This window comes from Phoxinus phoxinus (genome assembly GCF_949152265.1).
Source record: "Phoxinus phoxinus genome assembly, chromosome: 23".
Taxonomy (NCBI): domain Eukaryota; kingdom Metazoa; phylum Chordata; class Actinopteri; order Cypriniformes; family Leuciscidae; genus Phoxinus; species Phoxinus phoxinus.
The window spans coordinates 27559295-27579407 of record NC_136898.1 but is presented as its reverse complement, the minus strand read 5'-3'; the positions used below and the strand labels follow the sequence as shown (position 1 = coordinate 27579407).

At 39.0% G+C, this 20113-nt stretch overlaps 1 pseudogene across 1 annotated transcript; it reads right to left on the bottom strand.

Moving 5' to 3' along the window:
* Window positions 1-731: 731 nt before the first annotated feature.
* Window positions 732-2612, bottom strand: LOC306992046 (putative nuclease HARBI1; annotated as a pseudogene). The gene has a single exon. The product of its transcript is annotated as a putative nuclease HARBI1 (transcript).
* Window positions 2613-20113: the final 17501 nt, after the last annotated feature.

Genomic DNA, 20113 nt, shown 5'->3' with positions numbered 1-20113 from the left:
GCTGTCTGGAATAATACAGCACCAGCAACCTCTGGATGGTATACCAGATGATGATCACTTGAACAGTTCAGATAAAGATCTGAGCACAAATGGTATGTTAGAAAGAAATTGATTTCTTCCTTTCTTACATATATTCCACTCTGTCAATTTTTATTCTTCTTTCATTGTAAGGATCATGTGAATTTATTTGTGCCTCTGTTTTTCCCCACAGAAGAAAGTAATCTGAACAGGTTGGAAAAGCCAGAGCACAGTGAGTGTGTGCCTTCCACATCTGCTCCTGCATCCCTGAGAAAAGATGCTGCCACCACCTTTCAGCAGAGAACAAGCAAGATGACCATCCATGAAAAGTTAGCCAGAGAATTTCATGAGGAAAAAATGAAATATCTGAAGGAAGAACATGAAATGAAAATGAGAATTCTACAGGTTGAATTGGATATGAAGTTGGAAGAAAGAGGTATGATCCAAAAACGACACAGTAAGGAGGCAATTGTGATTACCAGCCATGGTGAACAATATGATGTATAAACAATAAAAACAAAAATAAACCTTTTGTCATTTAGATACTCATGACTGAGTGTATTTAAACAACCACAAACTACATTTTCAACCAGTATTGGTGTAGTATTTTTTTTTTTAATTTTGCTGCACACTATTTTAATTTTGTACAGAACAAAAATTATCAAGGCAAAATAAGGCATAATGAATGCATTCCATATTGAAATACATCTCATCTAGCTGAAGTGCTGCAATGTGAAAGCAACTCTGTGTGCAAGTCCTCGTTGGTCACTGGCTGCCTCAGTCATGGCCACATCTGCTTCATCGTCATCTTCCATTGGAGGATCAGGACAGCAGCGCTGCTTCAGGTAGTTGTGCAGCACCGCTGTAGCAATGATGACCTTGCAGCATCTCCTTGGCCTGAAGCGAAGTGTATTACGTAAACACTGGAATCGATTTTTCCATATTCCAAACATGCGTTCAACCATGCCTCTTGTTCGGATATGAGCTCTGTTGTATCTTTGCTGCTCAGCTGTTGTGGGATTTATGTATGGAGTGAATAAAAAGTTACTCTGACCATATCCACTGTCACCAAGTAGAAGTCCACTATTCTGTCCACTCTGAAACTGAGCACATAATGAAGAGTTGACAAAAATCCTTGAATCGTGAGTTGAACCTTTCCAGCGCGCAACAATGTTTGAAAACTGTAAATTAGGTGTGCATACACCCTGAACGTTGATAGAAAACCAGTTCTTACGGTTCCTGTACTCCTCAGCATCAGGGGTTGATGGACACTTGACAGGAACATGACATCCATCTATACAGCCAATGACACCTGGGAAGTGCCCTTATTCATAGAATTGCACTTTATATTTGGCTTGGTCAGCAGCATCAGGAAACTTTATGTAAAGACTCCTCAGTTCACAAATGGCTCTGCTGACTTTGTGAACTATTCTACACACAGTTGCTTCACTGGCACCACACAAATCACCAGTTTCACGGTGAAAGGTCCCGGACGCAAAAAACCTCAGTGTGAGCAGAACTTGGAGAGAAATGGGTAAAGGCCTTCCTCTCAGAGACAGACAGGAAAGTCTAGGCTCAAGCAAAGATATTATCTCCACTGCATTTTCCTTGGACATAGGAAAGCGGTCTTGAAAAGCTGTGTCATCAAAGTAATGTAATGGATCACTCCTATCCACAAGTACTCTGGCTGGCCTCTGTTGTGCATGTTGGTTTTCATTTAGATATTCCAAATATTCCATGCTCCCTCACAAACAGTACTAAGCAGGAGTTAAACCTGCCTCTTTGAAGGATTAATTTAAGATTCAATTTAGTCATAGACTAGCTATAATCCTTCCTCTTGCAATCGGCTTTGTTTAATCCAGAACAGGCTAAATCTTTGACTATTTTAATATATATCTGTGCAAATCGCTTTGAGTTAAGACAGCTCAAGTGGGCAGTTTAGTCTGGGACTAGGCTTAAGCCATGTCTGTGAAACCGGGCCAATGTCTTAAATGCTTAAATGTGCTCAAAGCCCTTAAAAGCTTGAACACCGATAAATGCTGCTTGCAGCTTTAATTATGAATGTAATTATGTATCAGCCTGTAGAGAATTGTATAGTTTACTGGTCATCATAAATGACAAAACATTATCCCATGAAAATGTGACAATTGTTGTTTGAAAAGGACAAATGATACTTTTATGCACAAACAGGCTTGGCCTGTTGGAGGCTGTTGTTAAGTACAAAGAAGCCTTCAGACCCCTTTTCTGCAGCCCACAACAGCCACTTACTGAAGACTTGTTTAACATTCGCTACTCTGTTGCTGGAAGTAACAGGCGGGCGGAAGAAAACACTGCAGTAGCGTCTGGAGGGACTATCTTCTAGATGCAGAAGGCAAGTAATGCAACTGATTGGCATGTTAATGGCTTCTTGTGCAATGGGAATATAGTTAGTAACAACATAAAACAGCATGCACCATTTACATCATAAAACAGAATTTTCTTATTTATTTATTTAGCCTTGCTCGCCTTAGTTACAAGGGGTGTATTCCTTAAAGCAAGGTTAACTTACCATCAAAGATACCCTGAACTCTGTTAATTAACCCAGTTTTTGCTTTCACAGGGTTGGCTGGTACCAAAAATGCAACCAGGGGTAAGTTCAGTCAACGTTCACAGTCAAAACGCCAACATTTTCTTAACTGAGCGACAAATCCATGAGTCACCGTGGGAACGGACGCAAAAGGCGGCACACTCTTTCTTTTAGTCCCTTTCCATGGTGACTCATGGATTCGGCGCTCTGTTGAGAATGTCTTTGTGTTTTCACTGTGAACATATTCTGGGTTGACTGAACTTGCTCCCAGCTGCGTTTTTGGAACCAGCATACCCGAGTTAAGGGGATAGTTCACCCAAAAACAAAAATTATCCCATGATTTACTTACACCTCAAGCCATCCTAGGTGTATATGACTTTCTTCTTTCAGACGAATACAACGCGTTATATTAAAATATATCCTGGCTAATCCAGCAATATAATGGCAGCCCAAAATGTAAAGCTAAAAAAAAAAGTGCATCCATCCATGATTTAAAGTAATCCATACAGCTCCGGGGGTTAATAAAGGCCTTCTGAAACAAATCGATGCGTTTGTGTAAGAAAAATATCCATAATTAACCCTTTAAAAAAAAAAGTTATCCTTTTCTTTTTTTTTACTGAAAGTTAAGTTAATCCTCTTACCTGGGTATTTTGCATAACCTTCTGTCTAGAATACCTCGCAGGCATTAAATCAGTTCAGACAGTAAGAACATGCTATCCAAAAGGAATGAAATTCTTCCAGGTTATTTTGTGATTATGAATGATTATCTTATTACTCAGCCTTGTCACATTTTCTTTTTCAGAGGGCAACTGTAACTGCTCGCTAGAAAAAATCCTAATGTTCGCAACTGGATGCAGTGTTCTGCCTGCAATTGGATTAAAGCCTCAGCCATCCATTGAGTTCCTACATACTCCCGATACTACACCTCGGTCTGCTTCACTAAAAGAGAAATTTCCAACTTCAAACACGTGCATCAACTGCTTGCGTCTCCCTTTACACAAGGACTATGCCAAGTTTAAGTCTAATATGGACTTTGGTATTTGCAACACGCAAGGGTTTGGTCAAGAGTAAGATATACTTTGTTCATAGGTTTGTTTAACCCTCTGTGGGTTTTTTTTTACATAGCAGTAACATAGACTTAAAATACTCTGTCAGTTTTTGTCATACAGACTTAAGAAATATGAAAAAAATAAGCTGTTAAATGTCTACTTTTTTATGTGTCCACTTACAATTGAAATAAAACATTGTGCTTTTGTAAAATAAAGAAAATAAACAGGGAGTGATTTCTGCCTCTCCGTCTCGTGAACTTTTTTTCTGAAGCACGTTTCTAAACTTAAACAAAACTCAGCGAATACTATTCACTCAGACATGAGCCTTATATCTCTATAATCATTTAAGTGTGTAGTTTTAAATTATCTAATTCAAAACTAAAAGAAATATTATCTGTTTATGTAATCTATATAAAAAGAGAGAGAGATCAGCCGTTCTCATTATCGTTCTGGCACCTCATTATCTGCTAATGTGACACGCCCATCGAGAGCGCGCCGCTATTCAAACGCAGATAATCTGAAGCAACACATGCAAACCAGTCAACGCCCACAACAGCTGGAAAACACACTGTAGTGAGGAATAATAATATCGTGATAATCCTGGAAATTTTACCTCAAACGTGCTGGAGTAGCCTAACAACGGATCCAGCTGCAGATCAGTGAGTGCTTTGTTCTAATCGCGATATGAAATGGTGTCTGTAAACCGCAAAAGACTGTTTAAATTTGAATCACGTTTCTGTGTTTGAATGAATGAACGGCACAGATGCATGCTGTTTTTTTTTTACTACAGCTCACGCGTGTCTGTGTGAATGAAACTATCTATATTGCCTACTGAGATGAGTAAAAATCGGCTGAATACGTTGAAATAAAATGTCTTTGTATAAGCAACATATTAAACTGCAAATTAACATTTATGCCCTAATATATATTATAAAAGACGATATGTTACAGACGAAATATGAAAGACAACATTTCGTTTTGGATAGATTATAAAGTTTTTACTGCCACATCAAAACCTAATTTATAAGGTGCAAACAAAATCTTAAAAGGTCAATATAAGCCTTCTCTTTAAATTATTTTTGTGTTTTATTAGTGACAAATTTGGGGAGAGGATAGCCTACATCCAAAACTTTCTGAAAATACGAATGAGAATTAACTGCACAATTACTAGAAATGTTTACCTTGGATATTATACAATTTGCAAGCATACACAGTTTGTGGAAAAATACACTTTTTTTCAAGATGTTTCCAACTCTAAACCAGTTCTGTAGTAATATATACAGTTGAAACCAGATATTTACATACACTTCAGAAAAAAACACAAAAACTTTTATTTCTTTACTGTCATACATTAAATCAGAGTAAACTTTTTCTGTTTTAGATCAATAAATATTAACATATTTTTTGCATTTGTTAAATGTCAGAATCGAGCGAGGGAGAATTTTTATGTATTTTTTTTATAACTTTCATCAAAGTCAGAAGTATACATACATTAAGTTTATTGTGTCTTTAAACAAAAAGAAAACTCCAGATGATTCCATTCTAAGCTTAAGAAGCTTCTAATAGGTTAATTGATTCCATTTGAGTTAATTGGTGGCACACCTGTGGATGCATATAAAGGCACATCTCAAACACAGAGCCTCTTTCTTTGACATCATGGGAAAATCAAAAGAAATCAACCAAGACATCAGGGACAGAATTGTGGACCTCCACAAGTGTGGCTCATCCTTAGGTGCAATTTCCAGATGCCTGAAGGTCCCACGTTCATCTGTTCAGACAATAATACGCAAGTATAAAAAACATGGGAATGTACCATCATACCGCTCAGGAAGGAGACGGATTCTGAGTCCCAGAAAGGAACGTTTTTTGGTGCGAAATGTGCGAATCAATCCCAGGGCAACAGCAAAAGACCTTGTGAAGATGCTAGCTGAAACTGGTAAGACGGTGTCATTATCCACAGTAAAACGAGTCCTGTACCACCATGAGCTAAAAGGTTACTCTGGGAGAAGAAAGCCATTACTTCAAAACCACCATAAAAAAGCCAGACTACAGTTTGCAACTGCACATGGGGATAAAAATCTTAATTTCTGGAGACATGTCCTGTGGTCTGACAAAACAAAAATTTAACTGTTCGGCCATAATGATAAACGGTATATTTGGAGTAAAAAGGGCGAAGCTTTGAAGCCTCAGAACACCATCCCAACTGTGAAGTATGGGGGTGGTAGTATAATGTTGTGGGGCTGCTTTGCTGCAGAAGGGACTGGTGCACTTCACAAAATAGATGGCATCATGAGAAAAGAAAATTTTGTGGATATATTAAAGAAACATCTGAAGACATCAGCCAGGAAGTTAAAGCTTGGGCGCAAATGGGTCTTCCAAATGGACAATGACCCCAAGCATACCTCCAAATTAGTTACAAAGTGGCTTAAGGACAACAAAGTCAAGGTATTGGAGTGGCCATCACAAAGCCCTGATCTCAATCCCATTGAAAATTTGTGGGCTGCACTGAAAAGGCGAGTGCGAGCAAGAAGGCCTACAAACCTGACCCAGTTACACCAGTTCTGTCAAGAGGAGTGGGCCGAAATTCCAGCAAACTATTGTAGAAAGCTTGTGGAAGGATACCCAAAACGTTTGGCCCAAGTGAAACAGTTTCGGGGGCAATTCTACCAAATACTAAGGAAGTGTATGTATACTTCTGACTTTGATGAAAGTTATTAAAAAAAATACTTAAAAATTCTCCCTCGCTCGATTCTGACATTTAAAAAATGCAAAAAATATGTTAATATTGATTGATCTAAAACAGAAAAAGTTTACTCTGATTTAATGTATGACAGTAAAGAAATAAAAGTTTTTGTGTTCTTTTCTGAAGTGTATGTAAATATCTGGTTTCAACTGTATATATATATGTGTATGTATATATATATATATGTGTATGTATATATTTATGTGTGTGTGTGTGTTGTCTTTGCATTCTTTCTTGTGGCTCAGTGACACCTGAATGAAATGCTCATTAGTATGCAGCATTAACAGGTCTTTGTCTTCTCTCAGGTGTGAATTAGGACATTATTTATGACCTTGTTGGATCATTCACGCCCACCTGCATATTGCCTTTCCAAACAAAAAGTGTCTTACAAAATTTAAATCAATCTATTGTTTAATGTGAACGATTAGCCCGGATGATTTTCAGATTATTTTGAAGTAAAAACTCTAGGCGAGAACATCCATTAGTCAAAAGTATTGTGGGAATATGTGAAGTTGGCCGTTTGTGGTCTTATATCAGACAATTTAAGTTTGAGTTTTTTGAATTACCACGCATAAATAATATTCTCTCAAAAATGCAAACATGTTACATACATGTTGCTCACATATTATGATAGCCATGTTCGTGCTAAATAGAGTGTAATTACACCTTTGCCATTAATATGTTTATAAGCAACTGAAAAAAATACAAATATCAGGGCATGTCAAAACATCTCAAGGACTCCAAAAACACCTTAGACCCCAGAGGGTTAAAGATTCACAAATATTCAAAACAAAAAAGAAAGAAAAATTTACATATATTGCTTAATTAAATGAATGGCTATAATTTAGTCCTCTGCAGCAAAAATGGAGGTCCGCAAAAACCGAATGCTTGAATTTTCTGTCCCAGGCATTCCATAAACTACCTGCTGCAAAAATTCCCAAACAGGGGCACATTGTTTCGGATAGTGAATGTCAAAGCAATAAAATGCCTTGAAACAAACATCCACAGCCTTGAGGAGAGTCAACTGTTCCAGAGCTTGCTGTTAGTCATATACTAACATTTAGCAGGTTTTTACTTTTACAAATCTGGATTGGAATGCTCCTGTCTTGCTGATTGATTGCTCCTGTTGTAAAGTTTTCTTTGATCGAAGCAGAAACCAGGAGACTTTTGGATCACATTCAAATTAGAAGTTCTTCTTTATTGACCGCGGCTGCAAGTTCCAAAATCAGTCTAACTCTAAAGCAGATTACATTGAAATGTATATACCTTCTAAGGGGGAGGGACTTCTGGGACTGGAAAGTAGGGAGGAGTTGATTCTATCCAGTGAAAAACCTGTATTGCAGGTTCTCTAGATTGCTCCAGAGAAACCGAACCAATCAGCATATAACACTCTATTGTATTGCTAATCCAATCATCCTGATGCTTCAACGTCTGAGTTAGAAATCAGCATAACTATTCACATGCTGATACTGGCCAGGAACTCCGGTTCCAAGGGCCATCCCAGAGCCATTAAAGACAAAAGGTGAAAGTCTCCAACCTAACGATACAACGTCTAGGCTGAAAGGTGAGAATCTCAGTGATTTGACTCATTTACAAGTCTTGCCGGAATCTACTGCTGGAAACTCAATAATCATCAGTTAAACCTAAAATGAAATAGATTCTTAAAATGTGTTATTCTTCACTCCTGTCTGCCTCTGTGACTCTGCTGCTGCTGTGAGTCTGTTTGCGCCGTCTAAGCCTCGTATTAGCTTCGTATTTCTTTCTGTTTTGAACCATCATTTACTATCATTTCTAGTTGTTTATACTACTAAATACAGCTTACCCAAAATCTCAGATTAACCTGACATTGCTAGCTTCCGTTATTGGTAGCACAACACGCTAATAACTCACTAACGCACCACCCGTAAGCTCAGCCTTTGAGTTCATAAAAGCCCAGGTGAGTAAGAATCAGTCAACAAACACGGTGAGTAATGTCTTGTCCTGTTATTGTCACCTGCACTTCATGTCACATGTTTACCATAGCCTTCTCTGTCGGCAATATAGGATTTATATGTGATAAATGCAAGGAGACAGTCAGGCTGACGGAGAAGATTTCAGAACTAGAGACACGCATCCAAACTTTAATCGAGAATAGTAAGAAGAGTGCTAGAGCTTTAGATACTTGGTTACGCCTAGCCTAGTCTCAGCCTCAGACGTCACGCCCACGGAACGTTGGCTAAACGTCTGATGCATATGGTACACTTAACTGGAAACACTTCAGGAATGTCGAAGTCGTCATCTGATTGGTTGAATTTTATCGGATTTCCGGGGGGCACGAGTGTCGCGTTTATTTTCGGTCCGCCCGGAAACAAAGCGCAGACGTGTGATTGCGGAAGAAAAACTGTTGTTTACATGAGTGACAATGAGCATTTATCAAGATCAGCTAAACTTAGGATTCTCATAAGTATGCAAGGTTCACGGCATAGACTCTTTAAGAGATGTCCAGGAGTTTTGTTTGAGGCACTTAGTGGAGACTTATTGCACGCCGGTCTGTTGTTGTGGGGACATTTCCACGCCCCGAAACGTGACGCTGAACGAAACGAACTGTAATTGGTTGTTTGACATGTCGGTCAAACGGCCTTATGGGAGGGCCTTGGCCAAAGAAAGTGAACTCTTCAGCATTCTTATATATGCTCTCGTACAATCACTCAGTCTTGTAGCGTATATGCCTCGGACTCTGGGTCCGTATGAGTTAGCTCAAATTATCTATAGGGAATTTTAATAACTAATCATGAATATGATTAATATATTGCATATTACAGTTACATTAAATTATCGAAATTGAAGATAGACTATATGAATATATGAATAATCAATCACAACGAATTATAATTCCTCATTCATACATCAATAGTCTTATTTCAGATCGATTATGAGATAATCTTTAAGGGAAATTATGTAATCATCAAATCGGTGTTGTCCAGCAACGACCGTAAGATTAAACTATCAATTTCTCAATAAAGTTATCCCTTAAAACTCCAAGAAATATTAACCTTCTGGCCGTGAACATTAATTTTCTTGTGTTTATAAAATTAAAGCTACTTAATGTAGTAAATAATGACCGCGGTAGCTCTTGGATCTACCTCATTGACGTTTGTATTTTTACAAGCTTTTTTCACAGACACAGTTGAATATATTGTTTTAATAAATGCAAAACTACAGAATATAGAATATAGTACTACACAAGATACACGGTTTATATGTCTATGTACATTTACTTACAGTTAACAAACAAGACAAAACGGATACAGATGAGAGAGAGAGAGAAATAGAGCGAGGGCAGGGACGTAAGAGTGACGCGTGCAGTGTTGTATAAAGTACTAGAAAGCAATACTTGAGTAAAAGTACAAGTATGGTACTAGAAAAAGACTTTGGTAGAAGTAAAAGTTACCTTTTAGAATATTACTTAAGTAAAAGTCTTAAAGTATCTGATCTATACTGTACTTAAGTATGAAAAGTAATTTTCTGATATTTAATGTACTTAAGTATTTTAAGTAAAAGTAAAAAGTTTTTTTTTTTTTTTTTAAAGGAAGCGGTTAACTTTGATTGTGAACTTTATTGTGGATTTCTTATACTAGGCATACTATTAACTGGTACAACCTGCTGTTGTTTGTGTTTTGTAGCCTGTACTGTACTTGTGTTATCGTTTATCTCCCACTGCATGTACTTTCAGTTAGCTGCTCTACTAAGAAAAAATCAGTCTGCAATAGTGCACTGTTCTGTACAGCCTTATAATTCATTGTATTTTTCAAAAATATAATTTTATATTCAGTGCAATAGCCGTACACAGGGTTTTATAAATACAGAGGTCCCAAAAGTGATCTTGCTAGGGGGTTCGGGGGCATATTATTTTTCCACTGTCATTGGCAAAACACATATGTATATCTGTGTTAAATAGGAATCCATTGTAATAAAGTTATTCTCATTCTGGGCACAGTATGCAAAAGGTTATTGCTCTACCTGCTCTCCTCTCTCATCTCCATCTCTCGTTCTTCTTCTCTCAGTCTCTTTATCTTTACCTGTAAATCTCCCCTTCCAGAAGATGAGCTTTGCAAACTGATTATTTATGTCGGTCGTTTAAAACTTCTATCGTAAATCAGCGGTTTAATTTAGCCACTTCACCTGCATCTTATCTCGTGAAGCGTCGCGTTGGGATTCGCGCGCGGCCGCGGCTCGCGCTTCCATGGCGGGTTCAGTTTGGCAACAAACAAGCTTGACGCTGAAATAGAGTGTGCGCAATGCAATCTAGGAGCAGTGATTCGCCAAACCTCAAACCCACATTTCTTCTCATTTTATTTTGTAGTAACGAGTAACGAAGATGCTTAGTGGAAATGTAGCGGAGTAAAAGTATACATTTTATCTAGGAAATGTAGTGAAGTAAAAGTAAAAGTTGACATAAATTTAAATAGCGAAGTAAAGTACAGATACGTGAAATTTCTACTTAAGTACAGTAACGAAGTATTTGTACTCCGTTACATTACAACACTGGACGCGTGGTTTGAGAGAGAAAGAGAAAGTAGATCACGAATCATAGGAATAGCAAAATCACAGACCTTTAAGAGCCATCAATACATCGAACCTTAAAACATTAAAACTCGTTAGAGTGGATACTTGCAAAGATCGTTTGTGTGCACGGTAGCTGTGTCCAGCCTGCGTGTGTTCTCGGAGCAGAGTGCGCGCGCTCTCGTGGAGCCTCGGACAGGGCGCGTTCTCGCTCACGTGCTCCCTCGTGTTTCTGAGCGCGCTGGTCGCGGGAGAATTCGACGGCTCCTTGAAAGTGAAGTTGCTGAAGGAATTCAGGCTAAATTCGTTCACTCTTAGGTGAAGGCGAACCAAGGAGAATTTGAAAATGAAACAAAAGACTGAGATAAAGAAAATAAAAGAAGGGAACTCCTTGAGGGAGTTCAGGATCGGAGATTTCACATGCTGAAGTCGGGGAACAGAAAGCAGAGAACAGAGAGATTTTGGGGGAGCTTTGGCTTTTAAAGAATGTATGGCTCCCGCCTCCTTGGGCACGAGTAGCCAATCACCTTCAGTGATATGGGAGCGGGAACCTTTCTTTGTCTTGTGAGAAGACCCCCTTCTGGCTTGGGTTACAAAAGTGTGTGACAAACCTTTCGGCTCCAGAAATATAACATGTGTAAAACAATGTACATTACTGCATTCTGCTATCAGAATTCGACTCCGTTAGGTCTCAAGATTTGAAATGATATGAAACACCTCATGTTCAGATTATATGATAACAAAGTTACATAAGATATACAGATTAGAAGCATTTAGAGTTTGATTAGTACACATTAAAACTTAAATTAAATCCCAAACCTGTCATGACAAATAAATGGCAACACAGAATACATTTGGTAATGTTTTAAATATGATTCGTTTGAAGAAAAGTCTCTTGTGTGTGTGGAAGACCAGATGTTGGTGTGAGGAATGTGTGGTGTCCGGTTACATGTTGGTGTGAGCAATGTTGGTGTCCTGTTACGTGTGTTGAAGTGTGTGTGAGAATCACGATTCACTAATTTGACCAGATGTCATAGTCAATGTTGTCTACACCTCAGGCGTTTGGTGATATTTTTATTACTCTTTCTGATGTATCATGGTCTGAGTCTGTAGCTATTAGATCCAGATGAGTTACTTAGGGTTTTTAATTCTGTGTGTTCTGGAGTTTTAGACTCTGTTGCTCCATATAAGATCAAGCATAGTAAGGTTAATCATCAGCCGTGGTTAAATGAACAAACTCGGGCTCTTAGACAGCAATGTAGGCGAGCAGAACGGGCTTGGAAAAAGGATAAACTTATGATCTCGCAACAGATTTTACGTGATTTACGTATGGGATATCAGAAAGCTGTAAAGGATGCTAAATCAGCCTTTTTTTCCAAGATTATATCACAGCATTCAAAATCACCTAAAATCTTGTTTCAATCTATTAATAGGTTTTTAAACTCAAATACTGTCTCAATACTACCATCCACTCACTGAGTGTTGTGAGAAGTTTTTAAATGTTTTTTTTGGACAAGGTTAACACAATTAGATCTGGTTTTCATGACTGGAATGGCTTGACAGGAGACACTTTAAATAATGTCAGCACGTTTGATAAATTTGATTTGCTTCCAATTAAGGATATTAGCCTAATTATTGGTAAGTTGAAAAGCCCAGCTGCTAGTTGGGATGTTTTGCCGTTTGATTTGTTGGCTGTGACATTCGATTATACTGGGCCTTGTATTACTGCTATTGTTAATTTCAGTCTTTATACAGGCACTTTTCCTTTAAGTTTTAAGCAGGCGGTTATTCAGCCCCTTCTTAAAAAGCCTACTCTTGACCCGTTGGATTTTAATAATTATCGGCCCATTTCAAAGCTGCCTTGTATCTCTAAAATTTTAGAAAAGGTAGTTTTATCTCAGTTAAGTTCTTTTCTGGCTAGAAACGAGGTGTTAGATGTCTTTCAGTCTGGTTGTCGGGCAGGACACAGTAGTGAATCAGCTTTGCTGCGAGTCTCTAATGATCTATTAACTTATTGCAGACTCGGGCAATACTGGGGCGCTAATCATGTTGGATCTTAGTGCAGCTTTTGATTTAATTGATCACGATATTCTTATGAATCGTTTGGAACACGTTGTAGGGCTGAGAGGGTCGGTTTTAAAATGGTTTTCCTCATATTTAAGGGGGCGTTCAATTTCTGTCAGGGTTGGGGATTTTTCCTCCGGGTCAGTTTCTCTGGATTGTGGAGTTCCTCAAGGCTCAATTCTGGGACCTATTCTCTTTTCTCTGTTTTTGCTGCCTCTAAGCCAAATATTCAAGAAATATGGTATATTTTATCACCTATATGCCGATGACATTCAGATTTATTTACCGATTGGAGCTGGAGGATCAAGCCCTAATTTAATCCCTGGTTGCTTGTTTAAAGGAGGTGACTAGTTGGTTACAGCAAAACTGCTTGCAGTTAAATGCCAGCAAGTCTGAAGTCATAGCTGCGTTCGAAACCGCATACTCAATGAGTAGGTACTTAATTTCAATAAGTACTTACTTAACGAGCGCTAAAAGAGTAGGTATTTTATTGCCAGATCTCATTAAGTATGAATGCGATCCGGACATCATCCGCCATGTTGACGTTATCATGTGACTTATGACATTATCACAAGCGCAACTATTTTAAAGTTATGAGCGACAGGTGCACCAACATCTGATTGCATCAGTAACCAGAACAGTTTTCATCAGCGTCTGCATTGGTTGGCATGTCTGCACTAACTAGACGAATATGTGCTCAAAGGAGACGTCGGGCAGCTGCTCAAAGATCTCGCATTTGGAGAAAACAGTTGATTTTATACTCGAACAATGCAAGTATTACTACTAAAAAATTAAGATTACCCCAGAATGAATTGCATTACTAGTCCACCCCAAGACTTATGCACAATAAGAATAACAAATGCTGACCAACACTTATATATATTATTCTTAATGAAAATTATATATTTTGGTCAAATGCAGCTGATGTGAATCCATACATTTTCATTCAAGCAATGATTAATGCATGAATTAATGAAATTAGTATATTTTATTTACTGTCAACAATATGAAACATGAATAAAAACAAGTAAATTAATTAATAAAATAAATCATCACAATAAATAAATCCATACAAGTGCAATAGACGGCTGTCATATCCGAATTAAACCTCCAGCAAATAACTCCCACTGTTACTTCAACAGGAAGCTGTTTCACTTCGTCCAACTCCAGGCCATCACTGATCACCGGGGGAAATTCCTTGATGTCTTTGTGGGATATCCTGGGTCTGTGCACGATGCCAGGGTGCTGAGGAACAGCCCTGTATATGCTGGCAGCCTTTATCCTCCTGCAGGCAAGTGCATCCTCGGGGATGGAGGCTATCCTTGCCTGAGTGCACCCATCACCCCATACAGAGAGCCTGTGCAGAACCCTGTGCAGGCTCGTTTCAACAGCAAGCACTCCCGTGCCCACAACATCATGGAGAGAGCTTTTGGGATGCTGAAGACATGCTGGCGCTGCATTTTCTTCAAGGCCTTGGAGATGAGCCCTGCCTTCGTGCCTGAGGTTGTTGCGTGCTGCGCTGTGCTTCACAATCTCGCTCTAGTCAATGGGGACATCGTTGAGCCAGAGGATGAGGAAGACCATGATGACGGCCCCCCTGATGCCCACAACCTTGCAACAAGAGTGGGAGAACAATGTGCGGGACAATCTGATTGCTGCGGTGTCTGCTCCAAACATCCCTGTGCCGGCTCTCCATGAGCACGACTACCTTTAAAACATTAAAATGTTTTACAATTCATGTTGTCAGCATTCCGTTTCTTGCCAAATGTAATTTCATAGGTTTACAATTACAAGCAAATTTTTGTTAGAGCTTTATTACCTTTGTGGTGTAGTGGGCTACACTACTGAACTGGTAAGCAGAAGATTGCTGGTCGATCAGAAAGGCTCTATACTCCAGGCGGATCCAGGGTCGTTGTCCCTGTAATAAATGCAACAAGTCACTTTGGATAAAAGCATCTGCAAAATGCCTAAATGTAACTGGTTTGTGTAAAGCCTTTTCTGAAATGGTCTCAGGCACAAACGCTCAAAGCTGCTTTATTTTTCAAGGTATTACTATACATACATACATACATTTACTACAATAAATTCTATCTTCTATTTGGTGGGTTAAAGGGTTAATTCACCTCAACAAATAAATTCAGCCATTATTTACTTGCGTTCATGCTGTTAGATCCCTCTTTTTTATTTATTTAAATACAAAAGGGGATTTTTGTCAAATTTGTTCTGCTGGTTTCTCTTCATACAATATCAGTCAATGGAGCCCAACTTTCAGGAGCTTCCTGGCATTATTTGATGTTGCTTCTGAAATTCCATTGACTGATATTGTATTAAACCAACAGAACCATACAAACCTGACCAAAATCTCCTTTTGTGTTCAGGAAAAAGAAAAAAAAACAGGGATCAAACCACATGAAGGTGAATAAATCATGACTGAATTATATGCTTGGGTTCACTAACCCTTTAGGGCAGCCTTTCTCAAAGTGGGTGCCGCGGCACACTGGGGTGTGCCGTGACTGTGTCAGGGGTGCCGACAAAAAATTACGTAGGCTAAAAATGTTTTTTTTTTTAATTGACATTTCATATATAAATATATTTTAATTTACATAAATACATTCTTCTTCTTTTTAAACATATGAACGGATTAATAAAATTGTAAATTCATTTTAGATAAATATATGTAAAATTAACCATAAAAATCCGTCTCACATCAGTAACTGTCATGACGTCCCCACCGGGGTCGCTCTAGCCCCCTTGGGAGCCCGCGCCCTAGAGATACGCGAATGGGCTATTATTTCATCCGCAAAGTTTAGCAAAGTTTTGCATCACAAAACTCATCTGTCCGCCATCCATCCGCACCAGCGTTTTTGACCAATTTTCAAAACCGCACCCGCCCGCCATCCGCTGATTGGGCGATGGAAGGCGCTGCTGATGACAGCCGCGAGACTAGAAAGCTCTTACCTAACAATATCAGCAGTGAACTCCGTCTCCGATCGGCGCACAGGGACACATATAAACAAATAGCCTAAATTAAACGCACTTCAGCAAAGCTGACCTTATCTGATAGGCTACTGTACAATATTTTCATTGTAGCCTAATAGAAAACGCATTTTGGCACATTTCAACATGCTGCTATTTAGCCTAATGAATGCCTATTTCACTTGATTTTTTAGCAAATAGATAGAAAGCTCGAATAAAATAACAAGTCATTTACATTATAGGCAAATTCTACGCACTGTTATGTCAGGGTGACAACTAACGTTATAGGACAGCGCCGCCGCTCCCACCATTTCAGTATAGAAATGCAGACATCCCACGTCTCCCGGGAGTCTCCCGCATATTGATAGTGGCTCACTGATGCCCACGAATTAGTTAAAATCTCCCGGAATCTAGAGCGAGCGAGCGCGCCCGTGAGACATAGACAGTGCTCCAAACCGTGTAGCGCGTGCACGGCAGAGAGGGAGAGAGAGCAAGAGACCGCGCGCGTGTGCCTCATGAAGCGCATGCAATATCATTCCCCTATCTTCTTTTTTTGGATGTAGGTATAGTCAGATATACCTATAATAATAATTATATTAATAATTAATTATTAATTAATACTATTAATATCCCTAATAATAGTGATAATACCCCCGGTTTGTGCATGCGCGCATGTAGATCTTTCTCCCTCTCTCGTTGCGGATTATTGTTTGTGGGTGTGGGTGTATGTGTATGGGTATGTGTGCATGCGCATATGGCACGGATGAAAACAAGCACTATATGGAAAAACATGCTTATCCCTGGTGCATTTTTTAACATGCATCTTTTTCTTATCGTATTGTATCTGATTTTATTTATTTTTGTCATGTCTGCCCCTTTTTATTTTATTTTAACTGCATCCAGGGGTCCGTTCTTCGTACGTCGCTAACTCACATTGTTGGCGATTTGGCATGATCTTGGATTGTTTGGTTCTTCGACGCTCATCCTGGACTTGCTGTCATAGCAACAGGTGCGCAATCTTAAATCTGCTCGCGAGCAGGCTTATTTCATGTTAACAGGATTTAGATCCCGGCTTTATAAGCGGAGGTGATCCGGGAAGTCCTTTAGCGCAGCGCGATTTTAGAGAGATATAGTTTTTCTCGTGACTCGTGAGTGTCATTTGTATCATTAATTTGTTGGAACAACACATTTAATGTCGGAGTCGGGCTTTAACAACAGCACAAACTGTGTGCATTTCCCTGAGATTCTTTGCGAGTGATACGGTGAACTTGGTGAAAAGTGCTGCCTGTCGTGCCATTCACCAAGTTTACCTCGCGCTCAAGCTTTTTTTAGGTTTTTTTTTTTTGTTTTTTTTTTGCCAATGCAGGTACATTATATTTTTTAATGAAGATCATGCAATCATGACTTAGCCAATAAGTATGATTTACAGTAGCCTTTGTGAGTAGCCTCAGTAGCCTGAGGGTTGCACCTGACAGGGACTGTGACATTATTGTTACATGTGCCGTATTACACATCATTACACATCAGAAAGGAGAGGATCCCTGTGGTGGAGGTGCAGCCTGATGATGACCTCCAGCCTAATGATCTCCAGCCTGATGATGACCTCCACCAGTGCACTTGGACAGACCTAGTAGCAGAGCGGCACGGGACAGAATTGTGGGACACCATTTTTAAAATTCACTAAATGTTTAATAAAAGACAAGACAAATATGCTTAGTTCCTTTTTTATTTCAATTATTCTTTGTAAAGAAAAGCCAGTGATCAAGCCATCTTTTGCCTGCAATAAGAGATATTATGCAAGGTCAGCAATAGTACTCTGTGTGAAATAATATATTAGCACTTACTCTGAAGTTCCTTTGAAGCAACTCTATATAGTGCCAGTTTTTTTTCTTTAAGTAGTCTAAGGGGGAAGGGGGGGGGGGGGTTCTGTCAACACATGCCTCATGCAATGAAAAGGAAAAGGAAAAAGTACAACCTCTGTACTACTTCTCAGACTCTTCTGTAGGCCTTTATGTATATGTGGACTCCTGTAACTCATATTGCAGTCAGAAATAGGTACACAAGTGTTAATCAAGTGAAGTTATGCACTTACAGATACTTTCTCCAAATGGCAGTCATTTGAGTGGGTTTCTTCACTGTCCTGTGCAATGGAAACAAATGAGCAATACAAAGTGTTGCACGTTCAGATGTAAAGTTAGAAAAAGTCCACTTACTGCTTCAGCCACTTTCTTGGGAATAGATAAAAGTGTTGGTGTATAATTTAAAACTGCATAAAAGAGGAAAACACAATTTCATCACAAAGTACACCGGAGAAATTATTGATCAATAACTCATGGCAAAATATTTTTACATTAGCCTACATGCAGTGTTCACTTTAAAGCAATTCAGGCTTTAGACCAGCCATTTGGATAATAGGCCTACTTAATTTAATGCAGCAACAAATTATTTTACAGTGTACTAAGATAATTAAAAGCTCTTTACCAGTAATGAAGCTGTTGCTGCTACTGGTCCCTGCCGTGGGTCTAAGGAAGAGCTGCCCCCAGAGATGCCTTCCACAATAGGGTCAATTCACATTCAACCCAAGGGCCAGTCCTTCTGTCGGGGAGTAAGTGAACGCAGGACCACCATCTGTTTTTTATTAAAAATTGTATAGCCTTTTTCTTGGTTGCTGCACATGAACAACACATGCACATAATTTAACGGTGTATTTTTAAAAGAGACCAAGAACAGTATAGGCTAAGTAGCTTAGTAAAGATTACCATTTTCACTTTTACTTGTTCCAATGTTCTAGTGGGTGGTGGCTCTGACATTACAATGAACAAAGTAATTATGAAATTAAATTAAAACACAAAAATGTATATACTGTAACAAGTGATAGAAACATGGTCCCCTCTATTGAATTTAATTTGTTTGCTACTATTTGCCAGCCCCATCTCCTGGCTTTTACAGACTTTCATGTGTTCCCTGGCGTTTTCATTAAACATTAAAATTCCGCATAAACTTCGACTAGGCTCCTAGCTTTTGCTCTGCTGCGGAGAAAAACTGTGCGTGCTTTTTGGCCACGGTGAGCAGCCAATAGCAGCGTTGCTGATCAATGTTTCTACTATCGATACATATCCCCTTTTAAACCAGCGCATGCACGCGCAATTATCTCAGATAACTCAATCCAGCTATACTAATCATAACCGGCTGGTGTGTTCGAAGAACCCAATTAGCCAGATCATGATTAGGCCGATTATATCATCTTGGATGTCTCGTTTGATCTCGGATGTTTTAAGCAACGTACGAAGAACGGGCCCCTGCACTTCATTTTAGTTCTCCTGGTCTGGATTTGTTGTTGGGTTCTTGTATTGGGCGGTCCACCTCTTACGGTTTTATGGCATTTGTGTCTCTGATAAATTATTTTGTGAATTACTTTGCAAACCCGTGTTTTTAAAGGTAATATAAAGTTGCTATAAAGTTATTATTATTATTATTATGATTGTTATTGTTATTTACAGTTCGTATTATGCTCTGTTCATTACTGTCCTGTCTAAATAAACAGGACTTTTGCATTTATATTTGGGTTATGCAGTGTTTTAAATTATATTTTACACTGGGGTGCCTTGAGATTTTATGCACTTTTGAAAGGTGCCCTGACTGAAAAAAGTTTGAGAAAGGCTGCTTTAGGGTACCTAATAAGGTAGTTTGTGTAAACAGTCTCAAGTGCAACTGAGGTCATGGAGGCCCATTGTCCTAAATAACTTTTCCTACCCTAATTCTACATACCTGAATCTATTTAAACCAATTAATAACTGACTACTTGAACATTACAGACAGGTGTGTTGGAACTGAACTCTCCATGACCTGCCTTGAATATCCCTGCATGAGCTCTGTATGCATTTAGGGCCACATTTATACATAGCCGGGTATTTAGGCCACATTTACACATAGACGGGTATTTAGAGAAACGAATATTTCTCCCCCTCCGTTTTCAACGTGCACACAACCCGCATAAATACGCCGTCGAGCGCCTTTATAACTATGCTAAACCTATGGTGTAGGGAGTGTAGGGAGTGTAGGGAGAAGGATAAAGCCATGCAAGCCAATCAGAATCCTCAGAATCGACAAGAGAGAACCTAAAACCCTGTTTCTCCCAGTTGACACGACAACATA